This window comes from Bubalus kerabau, chromosome 3 (genome assembly GCF_029407905.1).
Source record: "Bubalus kerabau isolate K-KA32 ecotype Philippines breed swamp buffalo chromosome 3, PCC_UOA_SB_1v2, whole genome shotgun sequence".
Classification (NCBI taxonomy): domain Eukaryota; kingdom Metazoa; phylum Chordata; class Mammalia; order Artiodactyla; family Bovidae; genus Bubalus; species Bubalus kerabau.
This window is the reverse complement of record NC_073626.1, coordinates 147,498,987-147,522,868: the sequence shown is the minus strand read 5'-3', so window position 1 is coordinate 147,522,868 and position 23,882 is coordinate 147,498,987. Positions and strand designations below refer to the sequence as shown.

Genomic DNA, 23,882 nt, shown 5'->3' with positions numbered 1-23,882 from the left:
CCCAGGTCTCTTGCATTGCAGGCGGATTCTTTACCAGCTGAGCCACAAGGGAAGCAAGCCCAAGAATACTGGAGTGGGTAGCCTATCCCTTCTCCAGGGGATCTTCCTGACCCAGGAATTGAACCGGGGTCTCCTGTATTGCAGGCGGATTCTTTACCAACTGAGCTATGAGGGAAGCCCATTGGTACATGGTAGGCACTTGATAAATATCTGTTGAATGAAAGAAGGATGCTCAGGGATCTGGGGCAATGGGAAATGCAGAGACTGGACCTAGTTTATAGACTGAGTGTTCCTGATGGCTTTAAGTTGAGACCCGGAGATATACAGAGATGGATGAAGCTAGTATTTGGACAGAGGAAACATGAAAACCCCAAAACAGGATCCCACACATAGAACCTAAAACTCCTCTGTACAGAGGGTGACTAGTGAGAGACTAAGTGTAGGAGAAGAAATGAGTCAGTCATGGAGAATCTCAGAAGCCACATTAATGAGTTTTGTCTTTATCCTCAAGGCAATGGGACATTGCTAAGGGATTTTCAGCAAGAAAGTGACATGATCGGATTTATGTTTTAAAACGATCACCCAGGCTGCAGCGTGGAAAATGAATTGGATGGGAGTAAGACAGGAGAAGGAAGTTGCTTCAGGAATTTACATTTATCCCTATTAAATTTAATCTTCTGAATTGCAGCTCATCAGTTCTCCCTGTTGAGATCTTTTTGAATCCCTATTCTGTCATCCACACATTAGCTAACCCACTGAGCTGTGTGTCACTTATACATCTGATAAGTCAGCCTTCTACACCTGAGTCATGCTCAGAGCTTACGTTACTGAACACCATCCCTGTTCTTTTTAGGTGCTTGCGGGTTGGCTTACTCTCCCATCTCTAGGCAGTGTCTCTTCTTGTAAAGTTCACTGGCCAGCCCAGAAGTGAAACATAACCCTCAAGATCTAGTAACCTGAGCTACCTAGGATTTTCATGTGCATTTCCCCTAGAGCTTATGGACTTCACATTAGGACAGAAACTCAGTTTATTTGTGCATGAATTAATGTTGGCATGTGACTTCTTGCTGGGGATTGCACAGTTGCTTCTGTTCTTGGCTACAATAAGTACTATCAAAAGATTTCTGTTCTGGCATGAACAGAAATATATTTCTGCCCAGACACTACTATCATCTGTTTAATATGCAAGCTGTGCAAAACCAAGGCTACTAGTATGTAATAGATTTTGAAAAGTTGTCATCCAGACTCATTGTTTATTAGAGGATATTAATTTGGGGGTTTATGTGCTGTGTCTCCAATTCAGAGCATACAACCATTCACTTAAATAGATCACAAAGTTCTGCATGCACTCTAGTGAAATGATCTGGTATTTTATACTGGTCTATTAGATGAGCTCATTTAAATCAGGCTCCTCTTTGCAGAACGGGTGATTATACATAGATATTAAATGTCCACTATCTTTTGGAAGATATTGAAATTTATTAAGAATACTGAACAAGGTTGAGCTAATAGAAAACATTAATAGGAAAAATAGAAAGTTACCAGACCCACACTCCAAAGTGACTTCACAGAAAGTGATTTTTTAACCTCTTTCCCTTAGACCAGGGATTTCTTTGGAGGCTTCAGTGGCTACCAACCAATGAAGGGAAAAGGAAAAGCAGTGGACTTAATTTATAGTATGTCATTCCCCTCCCTGCTGTTGCTACCTCAATTCTTATATTAAATAAAGTTCTTGTTATAAAACTTCAGAAGAGATTTAGAAAAACTGATTTAAAATCATTTGGGTGTCAATTTCTCATTTAGTAACAACTGGCTGATTTTCTTTTAAGCAAGCTTTGTGCACATCTAGAATTTCTTGTCAACTGGGGAAAAAAAACCCTCCAATACAAATGCAATTACTGAATATTTAAAAATAAATTCTAAATGTAATAATTAATAACACTGGCATAATTTTACATTCTAGAGACAGTCTTTAATAATTTCAAACTTATGATTTTATTCTTATAATTTAAAGACAGTAATTTTTTCAGTCCAGGATACTTTGGCAGGTCTTTGTAAAACACACAGGCTTTAAGCCTTGTGCCTAGAATGGCTGCTAGGAAAAAAACAAAACAAAACAAAACTATTGCCGGCTTTAATCAGAGGAACTATTTCAACAATTCTGGACATGAAACTATAAACTTAAAATCCATCATCTTAGAACTATTAAAAAAAATGATGTATTGATGTTCAGTGATAGGCATCCCCTTTCCATATGTTGTGCCTTCACTAGATTTTTCAGTTTGAAAATGGCACCATTATTGTCCCAAGCAACTCTGACTCTTCATCCTCTGCTTCAGCTTCAAAACAGTTGGTCAGACTGGACTTCGACCATAGGTAGGGAATCAGGTCACTGCTCTCTTACTACTTTTTGACTGATTCTACAATTTTACCAGAATAAGACTAGAATAATGCTCTCTAAAGACTAAAATCTAAAAGAACTTGGAACTTCCGCCAACTCACACGAGGCTTCCTTGCATTTCTGTACGCAAGCAGTGACCAGAAGCATACAGCCTTACAGGACGGCTAAGGCAGACACTGTAGGCTAGCTGATCCAGTGTCACTAACAACCCTGTCCTCACCAGCTACTTTCTGGTTGCAAGGTATATGACACGTCATAGCCTGGTCAATGAGCTAAAAGGGGAAGCTTTCTGGGCAGCACTTCTTAGACAATATTGGATATCCTGATATAAAGAAAGGTGGTACACTCTTTTGCCTTTTCCCCATCCTTCATCTTTTATTTGGGGTGGGCTGGGGTAGGGGCCTGGAATATGGATAATATTTCTGAAGATACAGTGGCCATCTGGACATTGCAGTAACGAATATGGTGACAAAGGCCAAAAAACCAAGAATGAAAGCTTGGAAGAAGAGAAGGAGTCTGGGTCTCTGATGGCTTTCCTGTGACACTGAATTACCCCATCTGGACTTCATGTTATATGACTAAAAAAAAAATATATATATATATATATATATATAAAATCACTGCTGGTAGAGTTTTATGAGCATTGCAGTAGAATGTGCTCTATTGAGTACCATTTTAACTGACAGGAAATAGCTTTTTGTGTCAACCCAAAATCTGTTAATAAATATCACTCTGTTCATAATTTTTTTTTCTTCCTTTTCATATGAGAGTCCTCAGTGATGTGAGGTCAGCCAATACACCCTGCACCTTCTTCATCCTTTTCCTAGTTAAAATCCCTATTTCTATCATGGACACCATTACCTGCTTTTTAAATTATATTTTAAAATTATTTTAATGATGCCAATTGATTTTATTCTAATTGTAAGTATAATACATATTTGAAGATTTAAAATATGCAGAAATATATCAATAAGATAAAAATGATCCCTGAAATTTCCACTAGGAGAAAAATCAATGTTTACATTTTGACAAATATGCTTGCATTTCTTATGTATAGATGCACACGTATTTATAAATGCACACATACAAAACTGTACATTGTGTTCGTCAAATATTTTATTATTAACATCTCATGTCATTAGTCTGAAGATTTTTATTGGTTGCATAATAGTCTATCATATCTATCAGCCTATATTTTTACTAAACCTCTTTTTGCTGGAAAATTAAGTTCACTAGTGAACTTAAACATTACTGAACAATTGCACTCATTTCACATATTAGCAAGATTATGCCCTAAATTCCTCAAGCCAGGCTTCAACAGCACATGAACCGAGAACTTCCAGATGTGCAAGTTGGATTTACAAAAGGCAGAGGAACCAGAGATCAAATAGCCAACATCTGCTCAATCATAGAAAAAGCAACGGAGTGAAAAAAAAAAAAATTACTTCTGCTTCATTGACTATGCTAAAGCCTTTGATTGTGTGGATCACAACAAACTGTGGAAATATCTTAAAGAGATGGGAATATCAGACCACCTTACCTGCCTCCTGCAAAACCTGTATGCAGGTCAAGAAGCAATAGTTAGACATGGAACAACAGACTGGTTCCAAATTGGTGAAGGAGTACATCAAGATTGTATATTGTCACCCTGCTTATTTAACTTATATGCAGAATACACATGCAAAATGCTGAGCTGGATGACTCACAATTTGGAATTAAGATTACTGTGAGTAATATCCACAACCTTAGATATGCAGATGACACCACCCTTATGGCAGAAAGCAAAGAGGAACTAAAGAGCCTCTTGATGATGGTGAAAGAAGAGAGTAAAAACGCTGCATTAGAACTCAACATTCAAAAACCTAAGATCATGGCATCCAGTCCCAATGCTTCATGGAAAAGTGGGAAACAGATGGGGAAACAGTGGAAACAGTGACAGATTTTATCTTCTTGGGCTCCAAAATCACTGTGCATGGTGACCACAGTCACAAAATTAAAAGACGCTTGCTCCTTGGAAGAAAAACTATAATAAACCTAGACAGCATATTAAAAAGCAGAGACATCATTTTGTCTAAAAGGTCAAAGGTATGGTTTTTCCAGTAGTCATGTATGGATGTGAGAGTTCAAACATAGAGAAGGCTCAGCACTGAAGAAATGATGCTTTTGAACTGCAGTGCTGGAAAAGACTCTTGAGAGTCCCTTGGACAGCAAGGAAATCAAACCAGTCAATCATCAACAAAATTCACCCTGAATATTCACTGGAAGGATGATCCTGAAGCTGAAACTTCAATACTTTGACCACCAGATGTGAAGAGCTGACTCACTGGAAAGGACCCTGATGCTCGGAAAGATTGAGGGCAGAAGGAGAAGGGAATGCCAGAGGATGAGACGGTTGGACAGCATCACTGACTCAATGGACATGACTTTGAGCAAACTCAGGGAGAGAGTAAAGGACAGGGAAGCCTGGGATGCTGCAGTGCACGGCGTCACAAAGAGTCAGACATGACTAAGCGACTGAACAAAAACAACAATGAAAAATATTTGAACTTAATTCTTGCTCAAATCTTTATTTATTTGTAGGATAGTTCTTCAAAATGGAATTACTGGATAAAAGATTAAAATGGTGCTAAGGTGCCTTATACAATTACCACATTGCCTTGCAGTAAAGAAGCGTCAGCTTAAAAACACAACACTCATGTGTTGTCAGGCTTGTGTATGTATTTTCAACATTTTCTAAGGTATGACAATGTAAAATCTTAATTTCCTTATTGATTGTTAGGCTGAATATATTTAATATATATTGGTCAGTTAAATTTCTCTTTGCTTTTGTGAACTGTCTGATCATATATATTTCCATTTTTGTCCTGAATTGTTTTTTAACTACTAATAAGAATTCTTCCTATATTAAAGATGTTAATCCTTTATCATGTATTTTATAATTATTCCTTTATTCTCTGAACACAGAACATGTGGATACTAGTGAGATTATCAAGTATCTTTTAAATAAAGACTCTTGCCAAACCCTTTGACTGTATGGATCACAATAAACTGTAGAAAATTCTGAAAGAGATGGGAATACCAGACCACCTGAAGTGCCTCTTAAAAAACCTATATGCAGGTCAGGAAGCAACAGTTGGAACTGGACATGGAACAACAAACTGGTTCCAAATAGGAAAAGGAGTACGTCAAGGCTGTATATTGTCACCCTGCTTATTTAACTTATATGCAGAGTACATCATGAGAAACGCTGGGCTGAAGGAAGCACAAGCTGGAATCAAGATTGCCGGGAGGAATATCAGTAACCTCAGATATGCAGATGACACCACCCTTATGGCAGAAAGTGAAGAAGAACTAAAGAGCCTCTTGATGAAACTGAAAGAGAGTGAAACAGTTGGCTTAAAGCTCAACATTCAGAAAACTAAAATCATGGCATCCGGTCCCATCACTTCATGGCAAATAGATGGGGAAACAGTGGAAACAGTGTCAGACTTTATTTTTCTGGGCTCCAGAATCACTGCAGATGGTGATTGTGGCATTGAAATTAAAAGATGCTTCCTCCTTGGAAGGAAAGTTATGACCAACCTAGACAGCATATTAAAAAGCAGAGACACTACTTTGCCAACAAAGGTCCATCTAGTCAAGGCTATGGTTTTTCCAGTGGTCATGTATGGATGTGAGAGTTGGACTATAAAGAAAGCTGAGTGCTGAAGAACTGGTGCTTTTGAACTGTGGTGTTGGAGAAGACTCTTGAGAGTCCCTTGGACTGCAAGGAGATCCAAGCAGTCCATCCTAAAGGAGATCAGATCTGGGTGTTCATTGGAAGGACTAATGTTGAAGCTGAAACTCCAATACTTTGGCCACCTGATGCGGAGAGCTGACTCATTTGAAAAGACCCTGATGCTGGGAAAGACTGATGGTAGGAGGAGAAGGGGACGACAGAGGATGAGATGATTGGATGGCACCCCTGACACAACGGACATAGGTTGGGTGGACTCCGGGAGTTGGTAATGGACAGGCAGGCCTGGCATGCTGCTGTTCATGGGGTCGCAGAGTCGGACATGACTGAGCGACTGAACTGGAACTGGAAGAATGCTGGATTTTGTAAATTAATTAACTTTTCAAGATGTTGGATTAAAAAAGAACAATTTAACCCAAAATAAGGGGCTTTCCCAGTGGCTCAGTGGTAGAGTCTACCTGCCAATGCAAGAGATGCTGGTTTGAACCCTGGGTTGGGAAGATCCTGTGGAGGAGGAAATGGCAACATATTCCAGTTTTCTTGCCTAGAGAATCCCATGGACAGAAGAGCCTGGTAGGCTACAGTCCAAAGGGTCTCAAAGAGTCAGACATGACTGAGCACGTATGTAATCCAAAATGAACCTCCTAGTTTCACACATATTATCCATAGTTAATCTCTTCTCCAGCATAAGAAAACAAAGAGTTTCTTTCCACTCAAATAATCTTCTCTACATATTTCTTTTAATACTAGCATTTTATTTTCAGAATGAACCTTCTAAAACATGCTTAGAAAAGTACATGCTAACAATATATTGAACACTTGCTTAAGACTATTGGATTCTTTTACAAATATAATATTCCCAGCCCATTAATGATGAGGCCTATCATCATTTTTGTCAAGCAGGACAGACAACTAGACTGAACTGTCTTTAGAAATTCTTTCCCTTAATGACTCTGTGACCACATTTTCAATATAACATCATCTCTAAATTATGGCAAGGTCATAGATAAGCCCTTTAAGTATTTTTTTTAACATGAATATAGATTTAGATATCTAAGAGGTTAGTTAATTTAGCCCATTGACGTGTGTTAACTAATACATCTAACACTACCAAGTAGCTATGCTGGATACTGTCTACATTAGGTTACGTGACTATGGAACTCTTTAAGGCTCCGCAATTGTCTTAACATATAAAGCTGTAGAAGATTGCACTTGTATTAATAAAGTCTTTGATTAAACCTAAATACACAATCTGTTTCGTGGATAATTTGTAAAAATGGGCATAATTTATTAAGCTGTATTGGGTGAGCCTGTACCAAGTATTAAAACTATGTAGAATATTTTTAATTTATTCTAAGTCAATCATATTCTTTGGTTCAATTTTTTTTTTTTTGTATTAGTTTGAGGTATTTGTCACAATGACTAATACTATATGATGCAAGGTGAGCAAAATCTCTCAATATTCAGTTTACACAACATTTGTGACAATTCACATGCAATCAAATTGCTCTGCTGCTGCTGCTGCTGCTGCTGCTGCTGCTAAGTTGCCTCAGTCATGTCCGACTCTGTGCGACCCCATAGACAGCAGCCCACCAGGCTCCCCCGTCCCTGGGATTCTCCAGGCAAGAACACTGGAGTGGGTTGCCATTTCCATCTCCAATGCATGAAAGTGAAAAGTGAAAGTGAAGTCACTCAGTTGTGCCCGACTCTTAGTAACCCCATGGACTGCAGCCCACCAGGCTCCTCCGTCCATGAGATTTTCCAGGCAAGAGTACTGGAGTGGGGTGCCATTGCCTTCTCCTAAATTGCTCTATATTAATGCAATTCAATTTTGTGTTGTTACAGGTAAAAGCAAGCAGTTCAAGTGTGTTTTGAATATAATTCCCATGGCACGAGGTTTATGCACAGATGACACTACTCTTCTGCAGATAGATTTATGGAAAATGAAAAGGGGATCCATAAATAAGAACAGTTTTTTGTTAGAGAAATATTTATCTTCAACTTTTCTAATCTAACAAACAAAAGGAAAAAAACTTCTAATAAATTAAAACATAGATAAAAGGATGTACTTCTTGAGATGAAAAAGAAAATAACAAAGGGACAGGATAGAAAAATACAAAGGGGGGAACATGTCAGTGATAGAAGACTAGGAAGGGCCACACAATCTGATCTAATTAACCCTCTCTGGCAGAGCAAGGGAATTCACATGATCTAAATCAATTATGTCAAGTGATTGCCTAATTTATTCATAGATTCCTCCAATTAGGAAATAAAGCACACAGCCCTTTTCTTCCAGTTTTAAACAACTGCTTTCAGTCTTCTATGTAATGAAATTAAAGCCCTTGGACCTTCTGTATTTTCTGCATTTGACTCTTTTTCTTAAATCTGTTCATTATTATGAAACTTCTCCAAGCACTTTCAAATGAGAAAGACTAGTTTGGGTAAGTGAAAGTGAATATAGAATGCTATATTCTACACTCTCCTAAAAGATTTTTATCCCTATTCTATTGTGCTACTTAAATCAAACATTTATTTGCAGTTTTATTCATTTATACTTGAAGTATTCATTTGTACTTTTATCCATCCATTCATTCAATCTTTTGATGTAGGAAAGGTGAACCTGCCTACTTTGTAAGATCAGGCAAATCAATCATGGAGATCAATGTGTTTCTGAGGTCGCAGCCAGATTTCTCTAATGCTATCCATCTACATCATCTATCTTGGATTTACTCCACACCTACACATTCTAAGTGGTGAGGAGGAAGCCAAAGATGTATAAGGTATGACCCTGCAAAGGCTTGCAATTTGATTAGAGTGGGAAAAAGTTCTCACTCAGTAGGTACCCAAAAGGGTATATGATTCTGTGCTAAAACTGGTGATACCAAAAGTAATTGCTTTAAGAACTCAGAGAAAGAGTTAGGGGAAAAAAAATGACAGCTCTCTGGAGCAGGCAAGAGTTGAGTGGGTCCTGAATGAAAGTTAAATTTTAAGTAGGAAAGAAGAAAGAATGATGGGTCTTCTATTTTTAGAGTTGAGAATGGAAAATTAATAAGTCTCACTTGCAAAGAAAGGCCTAATGGTTTAGAGCCCAGGCATCCAAGTTAAGTGTGACTGAGTTCAAATCCTGGCTTCATTGCTTACCAGCTGTGACACCTTACAGAAGTTGATCACTCTAAGGCCTGTTACACTCATCTGTAAAATGGCTATAGAACTGCCATGAAAAAAAAAAAACATGCCTTGCATAGAGCAAGTACTCGAAAACATTAGTTACTACCATTACCATTACAGATATTACTGTTTTCTTTTTTTGTCTTTATATTCTAGATTAATAGGTATTAATCACAACCCTGAATATCAGGCTGAAGAATGTGGTCTTTCTACTAGGAGTAAAGGAAAGTCAACACCTTCTGGCAACTGGATAGATAGGCATCTAGCAATGTATGAGATGTTATTTTACCAAACCTGTGTTATTCCTTCTGAGGTACATTGCATGCAGTCAGCCACATTCTGTTATCACAATCCATTATTAATTCATGCTTAGTTATAGCCTTGTTCTTTCATGCTGCTCTGCAGTTAATTCCTGCTTACTTAGTGACTGAAGACACACTCTACCCTGGAGATTCTCTCCTAGATTGCATACTGATTCACAGCACTGATCACATGTCCCAGCTTGTTGGCAATTCTTTCTTTCCTCACCCTACTCTGGGTCTTGCACATCACCTTTCAACCTCAGAAACACAACTCTTCTGCCAAAGAACATTAGTCAGAGATCTAGTCCTGTGAGATGCTCTGTACTCAAGGTTTCTGTGATCAAATGAGTTTGGAAGATGCTGCACATTATTAAATCTTGAAGGGGTGTGTGTGTGTGTGTGTGTGTGTGTGTGTATGTGTTAGTCACTCAGTCATGTACGATCCTTTGTGACCCAATGGACTGTAGCTCTCCAGGCTCCTCTGTCCATGGAATTCTCCAGGCAAGAACACTGGAATGGGTTGCTATTCCCTTCTCCAGGGGATCTTCCCAACCCAAGAATCAAACTCGAGTCTCCCACATTGCAGGCAGATTCTTTACCATCTGAGTTACCACGGAAGACTTGTGGGGACCCTTCAGTGCCCGGCAATGTGTATCAATCACATTAAGGTTGTTAACAATTGTGTATTTTAGAAAGCTGCTTAACTCAGAATTTTCTAAACCTGTTTGACCATTCTTTAATATATCATTCAAGTCACTACTAAAACATTCAACCTATCCAGTTTCAATTAAATTTTATGTTCACTTGTTTTTATATTGACAAACACATTCTTTAACCTTTAATATGGCTTCATTATTTGTCTATAGTTCGAGGACCTTTCCACTAAAGATTTTCCTCTAGAGGGGGAAGAAAAACAGAAAGTACTAAGATTATTTACCTGGAATCTACTGATTCATGAAAGCGGGAAATAGGAAATCTTTGCTGTAACTAATTTTTCAGTCAATTTGGGCACTACTATATTTCTTTCCAAATTTAGAAAAAGGGCTAAATGTTTTCCAATTCCTCAGTATATTCTTGTTCTACTTTTAACCCATCAGCTGGAACCTTTGCAGGTTTCACAGTTCTTTCAGGACAATTCTGATGTGCTTGGGGATTATGTCCGTTAGTTCTTTGATCAGCAGAGAGTAGATTAGCTATTCTCAGCTCGCTTGAAATCATCACTCATGATTAGTCAATTTTCAGTTTGATCTCTATTTCAATTTTTGCTTTAATTTTAATACTTTCATTGGGTAGAGCTCCTAGTAACCTTTTCTTATGAACACTAGAAACCAAGTGGGGATTGAAACATTAGCCTTTCCAGTCATGTTCCTTCTCTCCACAATTTGTAGATGTCTATGTTTTTATACTGTATATCTTTCTGGTGTATATTCACTTACCGTGTTTGCATGCTAAGTTTCTTCAATCATGTCTGACTCTTTGCAACCCTATAGGCTGTAGCCCTCCAGCCTCCTCTGTCCATGGGATTCTACAGGGAAGAATACTAAAGTGGGTTGCCATGCCCTCCTCCAGGGGATCTTCCTGACCCAGGGATCAAACCTATGTCTCTTAAGTCTCCTGCATTGGCAGGCAGGTTCTTTACCATTAGTGCCACCTGGGAAGCCCATGTTCACTTATTATTACTGTTTATATCCTTAATCTCTCAAACTTTGTTCATGAGACTATTTTCTCTAAGGGTAATCTACAGAAATAAGATATTGTTGTCTGTTGTCATTGATAAGTCTCAATTATTTAGTATAGTATGTGGCACAGAGAAAAGAAAGTGAAAGTGAAGTTGCTCAGTCGTATCTGACTCTTAGTGATCTCTTGGATTAAATGTAGCCCACCAGGCTCCTCCATCCATGGGATTCTCCAGGCAAGAATACTGGAGTGGGTTACCATTTCCTTCTCCAGGGGATCTTCCCAACCCAGGGATTGAACCCGGGTCTCCCGCATTGCAGGAAGATGCTTTAACCTCTGAGCCACCAGGGAAGCCAGGGACAGAGAAAGCACTTGATAAATATTTGTTGAAGGAAGGAAGAGATGGATGGGTAAATTTTTCATGGGACCGAAATTATATTTTCAAACACTGGATAACTTCTGCTGCTGCTGCTGCTATGTCGCTTCAGTTGTGTCCGACTCTGTGCGACCCCACAGACAGCAGCCCACCAGGCTTCCCGTCCCTGGGATTCTCAGGCAAGAACACTGGAGTGGGTTGCCATGTCCTTTTCCAATGCGTGAAAGTGAAAAGTGAAAGTGAAGTCACTCAGTTATGTCCGACTCCAGCGACCCCATGGACTGCAGCCCACCAGGCTCCTCCGTCCATGGGATTTTCCAGGCAAGAGTACTGGAGTGGGGTGCCATTGCCTTCTCCAGGATAACTTCTCCGTCTTATAAAAACACAATAGGTGTTTCTGGTGACACAGCCCTTGTACTAATGATTTCTAAAGCATCCAAAGCTACTATATACAAGGTATAGCAGTTTTGGTGTTCCAGTGAAGAGCTGAAAATAAATTATTTTAGTAAGATTAGCTGACAAACCCTAGATTAATTGGTTCTTCTCATAATTAAGTCCAAGTTCTGACTCTGCCTCTGATTTATGTTTATCTAGATATTTTCTAATCTTTCAATGAAAGATACACATGCAGTAATTAATATGTACTTTGGAGTGAGAAACATTCTTAGCTTTAGGGAAGTAAAAGCAAAATATCTATTTCCTGCCTCAAGCAAGAATTGAGATTTGACCTTTAATGTAGAATAACATTTTACTTCCAAAAAGTGATATTTAATTCAGAAATTTTCAGTCTTACATAGGAAATGCTCAGATAATTCACAATAGAAAATATCCCAATAAATAAATCTGTGAAAAATGTTTAGCCACAGTGGTAATTTTAAAAGTGAAATAAAAATACTCCTGTTGAGCCTACAAAATTGGCAAATGAAATAAAAATGATGATATTCAGATTCTTTCATGTACAGCTGGGAAGAGTGAAATTTCCTTTCTGGAGGGTAGCTGGTCACATATACCAAAAAACCTTAAATCTTTATACAAATTTGGCCAAAGGACTATACATATCAAAATTTACAATGATAAAACAATTGTGATTGCTTACAAAGGTTTATGCAGTGGTAGGGTCAATGCATTGCCATTTATAAGAGCAAAAAATTAGAAACAACTCTTGTGACCAAATGAAACAATATTAGGCAAATAAATCAGGCTACATTTACTCAAGAGCAAGCTTTAAAATTAAAAGATATAATAGAAGCAAAGACACAGAGAATAATATTTAAGCTAGATTATTCTTATAGGACCCACATTTAAAAGCATATGCTGAGTACAATCACTTTAGGGAAAAACTGAAATATAAAAATATGAATATCTATGTGTAAGAAAAGAAATAAGCAAGACCAAGAAGTTTCACTTTTTAAAGAACAAACTGAAACTTCTGCACTTAAAAATGAGATAGCTGTACTTTCCTACAGTAGTTTTAATCTATGTATAAAGTATTGCCAATAACAACTATTTATCATTATATATATCACGAATATTACATTTATCTAAATATAATACCATTTGGAAGAGACAACTATAAAACTGTTGAACTTCATTAACATGTACTTATTATATCATATATTTTATTATGCTATATTTATATACTGATATATATATATTTTTGGATAATGGAACTCTCACTTCAAAACAACTAAAATGGTCTATATTTGCAAAGAAAATGTAAGTATTTCATTTAGCCTTGAACAGCTTCCTTGGCTTCATAGTTTAAGAAGATGCTCTTATATTAGTACAAAAGTTCTTTTAAAAAGGAACACAGAATTTCATTTAAATGTGAACAATGGTTTAGAAAACAAAAGCAAGTGGGAAAGAAAGGTTTATATTTGGCCTTATTTAAAATGCTTAGTATCTGAGATGTAGAGCCTCAACTGAGGTGCAAAATATAAAGAAAGTACTTCATGTACTAATCCAATTTTTAAGATTGGCCCAGAAGGTGCTAGTGGTAAAGAATCCATCTGCTAATGCAGGAAATGTAAGAGGCCTGGGTTTGATTCCTGGGTCGGGAAGGTCCCCTGGAGAAGGGAGTAGCAACCCACTCCAGTTTCTTGCCTGAAAAATCCCATGGACAGAGGAGCCTGGTGGGCTACAGTCCATAGGGTTGCAAAAAGTTGGACATGACTGAAGTGACTTAGCATGAACGCCTCAGTTTCCTCACTTATGGTAGGAGGGTAGCTACCTTTTGAAGGTAGTTCCCTGGAAGTTCAGCTGGTCAAGAATCTGCCTGCAATGCAGGAGATCCCAGTTTAATTCCTGGGTCAGGAAGATCTCCTGGCGAAGGGATAGGCTACCGACTCTGGTATTCTTGGGCTTCCCTTGTGGCTCAGTTAGTAAAGGATCTACCTGCAATGCAGGAGACTTGGGTTCGATCCCTGGGTTTAAAAGATCCCCTAGAGAATGAAATGGCAACCCACTCCAGTATTTTTGCCTGGAAAAGTCCATGGGGTTGCAAGGAGTCGGACGCAACTGAATGACTTTCACATACATACAGAATATTTCAGGTCTAAAGGATGAGGCAGTTTCTACACTGATCAGGATTTCCCATCAGAGCATAAATAATGCTCTAAATATACAGAGTCTAATGTAAGAATGATCTACATGGGTTTGTTATTGGCCTAACGTCATTGGTTAAGGTTCATTTAGAAACATTTACAAATTTTATAGTTTTCTTCATATTTCTTGTGGGAAAACAGAGCCATGGGTTTCTCTTTCTGACATTAGATTTTTATTCTATCTATATATGCTATTACACAATACCACAGCTTAAGAAAACCTAATCTTAGTGAAAAACCATGGTAATAATTGAAACCATGTGTGATTCAAAGATTGAATTAAGAATCTATATACAAGATTATATACACCCTTTCCTGCAGTATTTCACAATATTGACTTGTGGAGAATTTACTTATATTGAGAGCTGAAGTGAGTCACCAATTACAAAAAATATGTATAGAAGATGAAGAGGCTCACCTCTAATCCCACTACCAACATTACCCTCTCCATGACTGCTGCTATGACTAACATCACTGAATGTCTCATTTTCTAGGCACTATGTTAACTGTTTTTATATAAAACGGATGGTCTTTGCTTTGAAGGCTGGTTTTCTTTCCCAGATGGGGAATTATGAGAGAGTTGTGCCTCTTATTCATTCAATAAATGGTAAATAAGAGCAACTGTGTTTAAGGTATTCACCAGCATTCATTCATCAGACAGAGTATGAGAATGGAAAGTTGTGGAAAGTGCCCCAACTTCCAGACAAGCCTACAACATACAAAGTAGTATACACATACAATTTCTACACAAAAGACATCCTTTTCCAGTTAATAGTAATAATGAACATGAAATCAAATTTGTCTTGAAAATGCAGTTCTTGAAAACATATTTCTTAGGAATCATAAATTTAAAATGCAGGAAAAAAAGAATCCATATGGAAAAGAATCTGTAAAAGAATATATATGTGTCTATATATAACTGAATTACTCCGCTATACCCTTGAAACTAGTACAACATTGTAAATTAACCACTTCAATTTAAGAAGAGCTATCTATGGAATTACAGGGCAAGAAAAAAGGTCCTTTACAGAGAGAAGCATTTTTGTACCTTTACTTCCAACTGCAATCGTTTTTCTAATTAATTTCAAACAGACTCTGCATTATTCTGCTACATCCAATATAATGATCTAGTTAAAGGTAAAGAAAATTGATCTATATCACTATAATTTAGTTAATATTTACACTATTCCATAATTTATTTTCAGTTTTAAATGTGCAATTGTCTAAAATTTACTTATTTGTTTTAGTCAATAAATGTTGGTTTTCCTTAATGTTTTGAAAGAGGCCTGTGTTTGGATGTGCAAGGTCAGTTATTCAAAATTTTACCGATTTCTCTTTTTTCATCAGAGAAGAATTCAGCCTGAGTTCTGATACATAATTTCTCTAAACTCGTTTAGCTTGTTTTCATCTAGTCACCCTACTTTAGTTATAACCTGTGTGGTTACTTTAATTATATAAACATATTAAGGTAGACTAACTTTAAACAAACAAAAAAAACTTTTATCTAAAAATGAAAAATACATAGACTCCTTTTCCATTTTCCTGATGAATTTTGCTTCTCAGTCTTTGTGAGTCATTTCAATTTAAATATCTATTCTTTCCTTGCATACCAAACATGCCACAAACCAGAATTAATTTTCCATCATTATTAGCTTTCTAGATTTCAAAGCTTGTAAACTTGATGTATCTTCTGATTGTCGCTATCATTGCTTGATACATTTCGGGGGCAGATTCAAATTTTAAACAGATTTGAGTTTTTTCAATGTTAGCCATGAAAATATCTAAGGAGAGTTCTCGTATGTCTCTTAAGTCACCTACCTTTCAGGCAAAGTATTTTTATTTATTTCAACTATTTTTCATCCGACATGGTTTTGAGGCCTCTCATCAGTATCTGGATGTGTTCTACACTGTTTTTGTCTCTATTAAAATATTGTTGCCAGAATTAAATACAGCACTCTAGGTGGGTTATGGCTAAGCCGGTGTATAGTGGATCTACAATTGTCCTTGACCTGATAACATGGAAGGAGCTTTGGAGGTGGTCATGTCCGGTAAGAGACAAAATCCAGAAACATCTTCAGTAACTGTTATTATCCCAGGTCTCCTAAACTCTACACTTGTACAGCTGATTTCTTTTAACCCAACTTCAGGACATTGCCTTTATCTTTCACCACTGTGTCTAAAATAGGCTTCTCTCTCCTCAGTCTTCATCAGTACCTGAATTTGGCTTCAGAGAAATCATCTCTATCTGAAATTTTATTATTTACTGCTATGCAACTTTATCATCTATTTACCCAACAAGAATGACAATACCATAAGAGTAGAGACTTAATCGTCTTCACCTAGCTATTGCCTGGCACAGAGAAAGTATCCAATAATGCCTATTCAATTAATTAATCATTATTAGATAAATTCCATCTTCTTCAATTCTAAATAAATCACTTGAATGCTAATTCTGTCAATCTAACATATTTCTTAATTCTCTGAGATAACATTTATTAACAATTTGTTAAGAATGCCTTTCATGTCTTCATCCAAGTTGTATCTACTCAATCTTCATCAAATTCTGTTGTTTTGTTAGAATATAACAAGAAGGGCCAACTACAGAGTCTTACAGTATACATTATTTAATTCCTTTCAGAGTGACAATGAGTCTTACTTAGCACATTTTGGGAAGGGGGCATCCTAATGCTATTACCTTTGTGTGTAATTTGGTAAAAGTCTCAATCAAAAAACAAATGGCAATACCTTTACTAAAATTAATGTAAACTGTATTTCTACTATTTCCATGATTATCAATCTAGAATTCCCATCAAAAGGGAAAGGAGACACCAGTTGCTTCAGAGACTCCTCTGCAGGTGGCTAACGGCCACTTCTTTTTTTTTCTTTTTGTTTTACAAAGAGAAATCCTCCGAGAATTAGCATTGAGATCACTAGTTCCACCAGTTGTTTCTGGAATTCATCATCTTTGTCGAAAATCGGTAATTTGCTTCCTGCCCTCCAGTGTGAGGCCCACTCTTCATTTCTAATGATAAGGGACGGTGGCTGTATAATCGCAATCCCCTTAGTGCACAGGGATGCAAACCATCCAGACTCTTGCGTGCTGGCAGCTATGTTTGAATATCTTTCTCTGTGTGCATGAAGATAAAATTAACACAGGAACTGGGTAGCTCTGCTTTCTACCTGACAGCTGTTACCTGCTCTAAACAATGGGCCACCACACTTTCTTTTTCATGTTCTAAAACAGCTTGACTGTCTAACTCCTAAAGGTTTTGCAAGCCTCATTGTGTGCAGCTCTTTAGCTCTTTCTACATTGCTTCTTTTAAGACTGTTGTCACTTTTTTTTTTCCCCCCATACCATTTGCTTCTCTCTTTCTCTTCTCTGGGCTTCCCTTGTGGTTCAGCTGGTAAAGAATCTGCCTGCAATGTGGGAGACCTGGGTTCGATCCCTGGGTTGGGGAGATCCTCTGGAGAAGGGAAAGGCTATCACTCCAGTATTCTGGCCTGGAGAATTCCATGGACTATACAGTCTTCTTCTATACAGTCACAAAGAGTCGGACACAACTGAGTGACTTTTGCTTTTTCACTTTTCTCTTCTCCACCTGGCCAAGGCTTTCAGTTAGCTCTTAGAGCAGCCGCAAGAGCGCTTCAGGTGCCTCTCCCATTTCTTCTCCCTGAGATAAGTCATCATCATCATGTCAGTGCTTCTTTCTGGGAATCTCCACTCTTCAGTTTCCCTTTCTTGTTAGGGTTTTCATGTAGGTGCCCACATCAAGTTCCATTTTTCTCACTGCCGAATCCTCAGTATTTAATGCACTTCCTGGCACACAGTAGGCGCTCAAGAAACATCTGTGCAATGAATGAGCAAATATTCTCTGTAATTGCTTCATTTTGACTTCCTAAAGCTTAGGGAATATATCTGATTATGTCCTTGAGCTCTTCCTCATCTATTAGAGATAGGAGATTCTTTTAGTATTACCATTAATTTTTCTTTACCAACCAGGTGGTTGTTGTTGTTTAATAAGTCAAAGTTATATTTTAAATAGTGGTACTCAATTCAGCTTTCACCAGATTCAGAGGTGTCACTTATTGATGCACAATAAAGAAGATCCATAGATATAAATAAAACATTAAAAATATTAAAATATCATATGGTATTATATGATATATATTAATTAATAAATCAGCCTCAATTATCAGAGTGTAGTTTTATGAAAATTCTTCTATATATTCAATGTTCACGATTTTTGTCTTATTTCTGGGAATGCATATGAAGTTCCTTAATGTACAAAAAAATTAAAAAGAAAGTATTAGAACAGCGGAATGGGTTTAATTAACTTTTTTCATGCCCCTTTTCCATTGGATATTAGAGATACCTGACTGTTCTCTGAGAGGAATGTGTGATGTTTATGCAAGGGTTATATTCAAAGGTTGACCCAAATCTTTTGTTGATTTGAGAAATCAGTCGATTAAGAATTTACTTTGACTGTGAATGTCTACCAGTACTTCTACCTTAATACAAATTTCCAGCAAGCAACTAACAGAAAATTAAATTGCTAAATCACAGATCTAGAAAGAAAATCAGCCGATTTATCTATAGTGTTGATTTTAGGGATAGTCATTCAAGACACATGCACTGTTTTAAGAGACTGTGAGACCTGGAATGTTAACAACCTTCATTGTCAGGAAACTTCCTAAAATTTCATTTGAATGCCTCATGCATCACTTGAAGCTCATTTCCTCTCATTGAACAGAGGCAGGACAGCTGGTCAGTATCTTCCATCTGCACTGCCCTCAGCCTTCCTCTTACTGTGTTACAGAACACCCTTCTGAAATGGGAGGAGGAGGCCAATTTGAAACAGGAGAGAAAATGCTCAGGAAAAAGAAAATCTTGTGGGAAATAGCATTTTAAACTTAACTTTGAATGGGGCTGTAGAGTAGGTCAGGGAGTGGACCAAAATACTGAAGAGCCGTTCCTTGAATAATTTAGACTAATTCTTCAAAACTATTACAGGGTCATAAAACACCAGGCCTGGATGTGAAAGATGTTTGTACTTCATCAAAAAGGCTTTGACTATGACTCTCTGGCACACTGCCAATGAGGGCAGCTCTTTGGGGGAAAACCCTATGCCAAAGGCCAAAGAGGCAGCTGTGTTATTCAGCTCCTGAGAGCTTCTAACTCAACACCCACACAAGCTCAATTATGAACAAATTAAAGGGATCCAGACTGAACACAGTAATTCTGGTAATTTAAATAAATAGAGGAAAGTCTACAATTAGTAGGAAAAGATTGATTTTCTGGAAAACCCAGAAAATGACACCCTAACCCCTTTGAATAAGCATAGTTACAACTAATTACTTAAAAATAAATTCCTTTTATTCATCATTTGAATCATTTCTGATCTGACTTAAATGTGGCCACATTCATGCCAGCAAAAGTATCCACAAATACTGAGGCAGAATGGCCTCAAAAAAAAAAAAAAAATCTATACCTTTAAGTATATAGGAATTAATATCACCGAATAAAACTATAATCAGGGTCTTACACCTACCTTTTAGATCACATAGAGAAAATGTGTTACTCATTTCTATCTTCTTTAAATGCAGAGTAAAATGTAGAGTCATTCAGAAAAATCAAAGATTTAATATTGGGAAATCTATTATTATAACTCACTATAGTAATAAAGAACAAACTACACACAATCATCCTGTATAGATCCTTAAAATCACTTAATAAAATTCAATATCCATTCCTGATTAAACAAAGTGAGCAAATAAAGAACTTTTCAAGAAGCCAGGAATACAAAGAAAGATTTAAACTGATAAAAACATTTCTATCAGGAACCAATGGCAAACTTCATAATTAATGGGCACACAAACACAATAGAAGCATTCCCATTTAATTTTTTAATGAGCTGATCTAGGGTTCATGTAGGAGAATAAAGCATATGAAGAGCCAAAGTAATTTTACAAAAGAAGAGAAAACAGAGGGAAGCTTGCTCTGTAAGTTATCAAAATACAATGTAATAGGGTGACAACTGACACGGGATGACTCTGGCATGGAACAGACCAATACATCAGTAGAAAAGCACTCGGAAGTCATCCTAAGAAGGGAAGGGAATTTAGTAATTCAACATGACTGCATTCCAAATTAATGGGAGGAGAATGCAAAACTCGATAAACGTTATGAATAACTTGCCTATTTACATTGAGAAAATATTTCCCACTTCACAAATGATGAATAAAAGCATATTATTGCTAAACATTAGAAGACCCAAGCCTTTAAAAGTACAAGAAAATAAATAATATAAATAAAACCAGTCATGAAGGAAAAGATGGAATTATCTGACAATAAGACTGCTGCTGCTGCTGCTGCTGCTATGTCGCTTCAGTCGTGTCCGACTCTGTGCGACCCCATAGACAGCAGCCCACCAGGCTCCCCTGTCCCTGGGATTCTCCAGGCAAGGACACTGGAGTGGGTTGCCATTTCCATCTCCAATGCGTGAAAGTGAAGTCGCTCAGTGTCTGACTCTATAAGACTAAAACATCTTTTATAGTAAAGGATACCATGATCAAACTAAGAGATGAATAATAGATTGCAAAAAGTTATTTACAACATATATAATGATATTCTAAAAGATGAAAAAAATTAACAAATGCAAACATTTTTGGCAAAGAATATGAATAAACGAATCACAGAATAAGAAATTCAAATGGACCAAGCCCGCTCACCCAAACCAGAAATCCCAACTATAAATTAAGCCCAAATTTAATCAAAAAGGGAAAAGTAAGAGTCCTTCATATAACATAACACTATACAATTAGTATAAAGAAACACAGTGTGTGACAGAGATGTTTGAACATGGATGGATGGTAAATAGGTAGCAAAGTATTTTAAAATATGTTTGTATCTTGTGAAAAATGAAAGAGATGGGAATGAGGTGGTTTCATTTTTCACAGTAAGAACTGTCTTTAAAAACATAAGTGAAAATAAACAAATGGAACTCATCCACCTTTAAAATAATTTGAACATAATATGCAAATTAAAAAACTGGCTTAGAGTCAGTAGCAAAAATGAAAGAAACAAAAACAAGGAAGGTATAATGAGGTCTATTAATCTTTGAAGAAGTTTGACGATTTTCTAAAGGAGGAATATTCAACATAAATTATGCAATAAGTAGGAGGTTTATCTTCTTCTATTTTGAATCATATAAAATTGCTGTTTTTCTAGGTCAAAGATAATCAAATAGCACTAATTTGCTATTCAGCCTAAATACCTCAATTTAAAAAAAAAAAAAAAAAGAAAAATTGAAGAATGGATCTTGACCCTGCTTGGAGGATTATCCCTCTAAGTACAGTCACCAACCTTTTTAGCAAATACATTAATTCTTTACATTGGCCCAGTGCTATATATGGAAAGCTAAACTACTTACAGTATCTTTTTCATCTAATCAAACAAGGAAGGCACTTTCAAATGTTTACCTTTCTGGTATCATCTAAGTTTATTCATTGAGAAAAATCTCATATTTATTGAGCTCACTCAATTGTTCTGGGAATAGGGGTTCAGAATGGCCCTAGAATATTGACCTCAGAGCTCGCCGAGAGACTGTTAGCTTTGATTTGGCATTTCCTGGAAGGGACCAAACGTTCATAATTAGTTTAAAAATGTTTTCATAGCATAGTTTGCCACTTGTGCTGTATACTGCATTGAAGTCAATGCCTTTAATTTGATACCCATGTCCTGAAGAAAATAACTCATGACCTTTGCCCTACTTATGTAAAATTGAACGAACATTATTGTCATGTATGGGATAAGTACACCAAAATGCAATGGGTAACTGCTAACTTCATATTTTGCAAGGGCTATTTCAATCTAAAAGAGAAAACTGTTTAAAAACAAAGCTTTCAGTAACAAAAAAAATTAAACAGAAATACAGTCTCTGGACATGGTTTAGGTTTTATTTTTATAGATCTGATACCTTTTTTTTTTTTTTTATAAATGGCTGCTTTTTTTTTTTTTTTTTTGCAGAGACTTTTAACAACCGTACTGCTGGCCTTTTTTTTTTTTTTTTTAAACTAAGTGAGGAAAACAGCCATATATTTCTTATCCCAAATTAAGAGCAGTTTTTATCCATTCATCTTCTTTATAGAGAAATTGGGAAGACAGAACAGGAAATATTTATCAAGCACTCTATAAAAACAAATTGCTCCTTTCATAATTAGTAATAACCTATGACACTGTCACGCATTATTCCTTTGGTCTGTCAGGGGTTCACACTTGAGAGAAAATACCCCTTTTGTACCAGTGCTCAAGACAGCTTCCTTATTAAGGTTTCTATCAGTCTCTTGCTATAGATGATTAGAACAAATGTATCCTAGTGATCTAGTTCATTTACAGAAAACAGAATCAATTTTTCTTGTTTCATCATGACTGAACATTTTTCTGAACTCTTGTAAATGAGTAACAGATAAGCACTATTTATCAGATTGTTTCATGGAACACGCAGTTTTGATTATTCTATTTTCTTGGTGCTACTAATGAAATATGTAATGTGCCTCGGGGTGGCGGGGGGGACGGGGGTTGGCAGGGCTTGGTCTCTGAGCATTCAGGAATCAGTGAATATGCTGCTGAGAATTTATTTTGCACTAGCACCCTATTCTAAGGTATCTTCCCTGGTGGCTCAGACGGTAAAGCGTCTGCCTACAATGCGGGAGACCCAGGTTCGATCCCTGGGTCTGGAAGATCCCCTGGAGAAGGAAATGGCAACCCACTCCAGTATTCTTGCCTGGAAAATCCCATGGATGGAGGAGCCTGGTTGGCTACTGTCCATGGGGTCGCAAAGAGTTGGACACGACTGAGCGACTTCACTATTCACTATAGCACCCTATTCTAATCATTCTCTCTCTATGGGCCCATGGGAGGGCAGTAATGTGCTTGGGTGTCTGAGATATCTTCCAAGGTTTCACATTCTAGAGCCCAGAGAATACAGTTTTCAGCAGTTCTTGATTGCCCTGGCAACCAACACTAACCCAGATATTCTCCTTAGGACTCAAACACTCACCCAGAAATTCTCTGTAGACTCAGAACCTCACTGAGGTTGTATGGGCATGAAACTGGGTTCTTAGATACCCTCAATCTGGCAAACCCAGGGATGGATTTGAAGATGGGCATTTAAAGAGAGAAAGTTTCTTCACTGCCACCATCCCCAAACATGCACACAGAGATGGGATGCTCCATGGGAGAGGATTCATTGAACTTCATGATCTTCCCAGGCCCTGCAACATGGATGTTTTCGGGAAATGGAAAGGTACTGGCAGACGTGAAAGTACAAACGCAAAGGCAGGTGAGTTAAACACGCTTATGCATTCAGATCTTCCAGAAGGGATACTCCTACTTTTCTGACCTATATGGTCCACTTTATAAAAATGTCACTTATCTCTCTTTTAAAAAGGAGTAATTAGGATTAAATGTGTGGTAGAAGACAGAAAGATGGGATGACTATTATCCCTTCTTCCATGCTTCAGCAGACCTTGCCCCCTAAGGTTGGAGTTGAAGAAACAAAGGCAGGACATTCAGGAAGACAGATGGGCTGAGGCTAGACAGCTGACCTGCATGTCACCT

At 37.2% G+C, this 23,882-nt stretch overlaps 1 protein-coding gene across 14 annotated transcripts in view; it reads right to left on the bottom strand.

Moving 5' to 3' along the window:
- Positions 1 to 23,882, bottom strand: part of PARD3B (par-3 family cell polarity regulator beta) — a 1,164,360-nt gene that overhangs the window by 428,360 nt on the left and 712,118 nt on the right. The window lies entirely within an intron of this gene.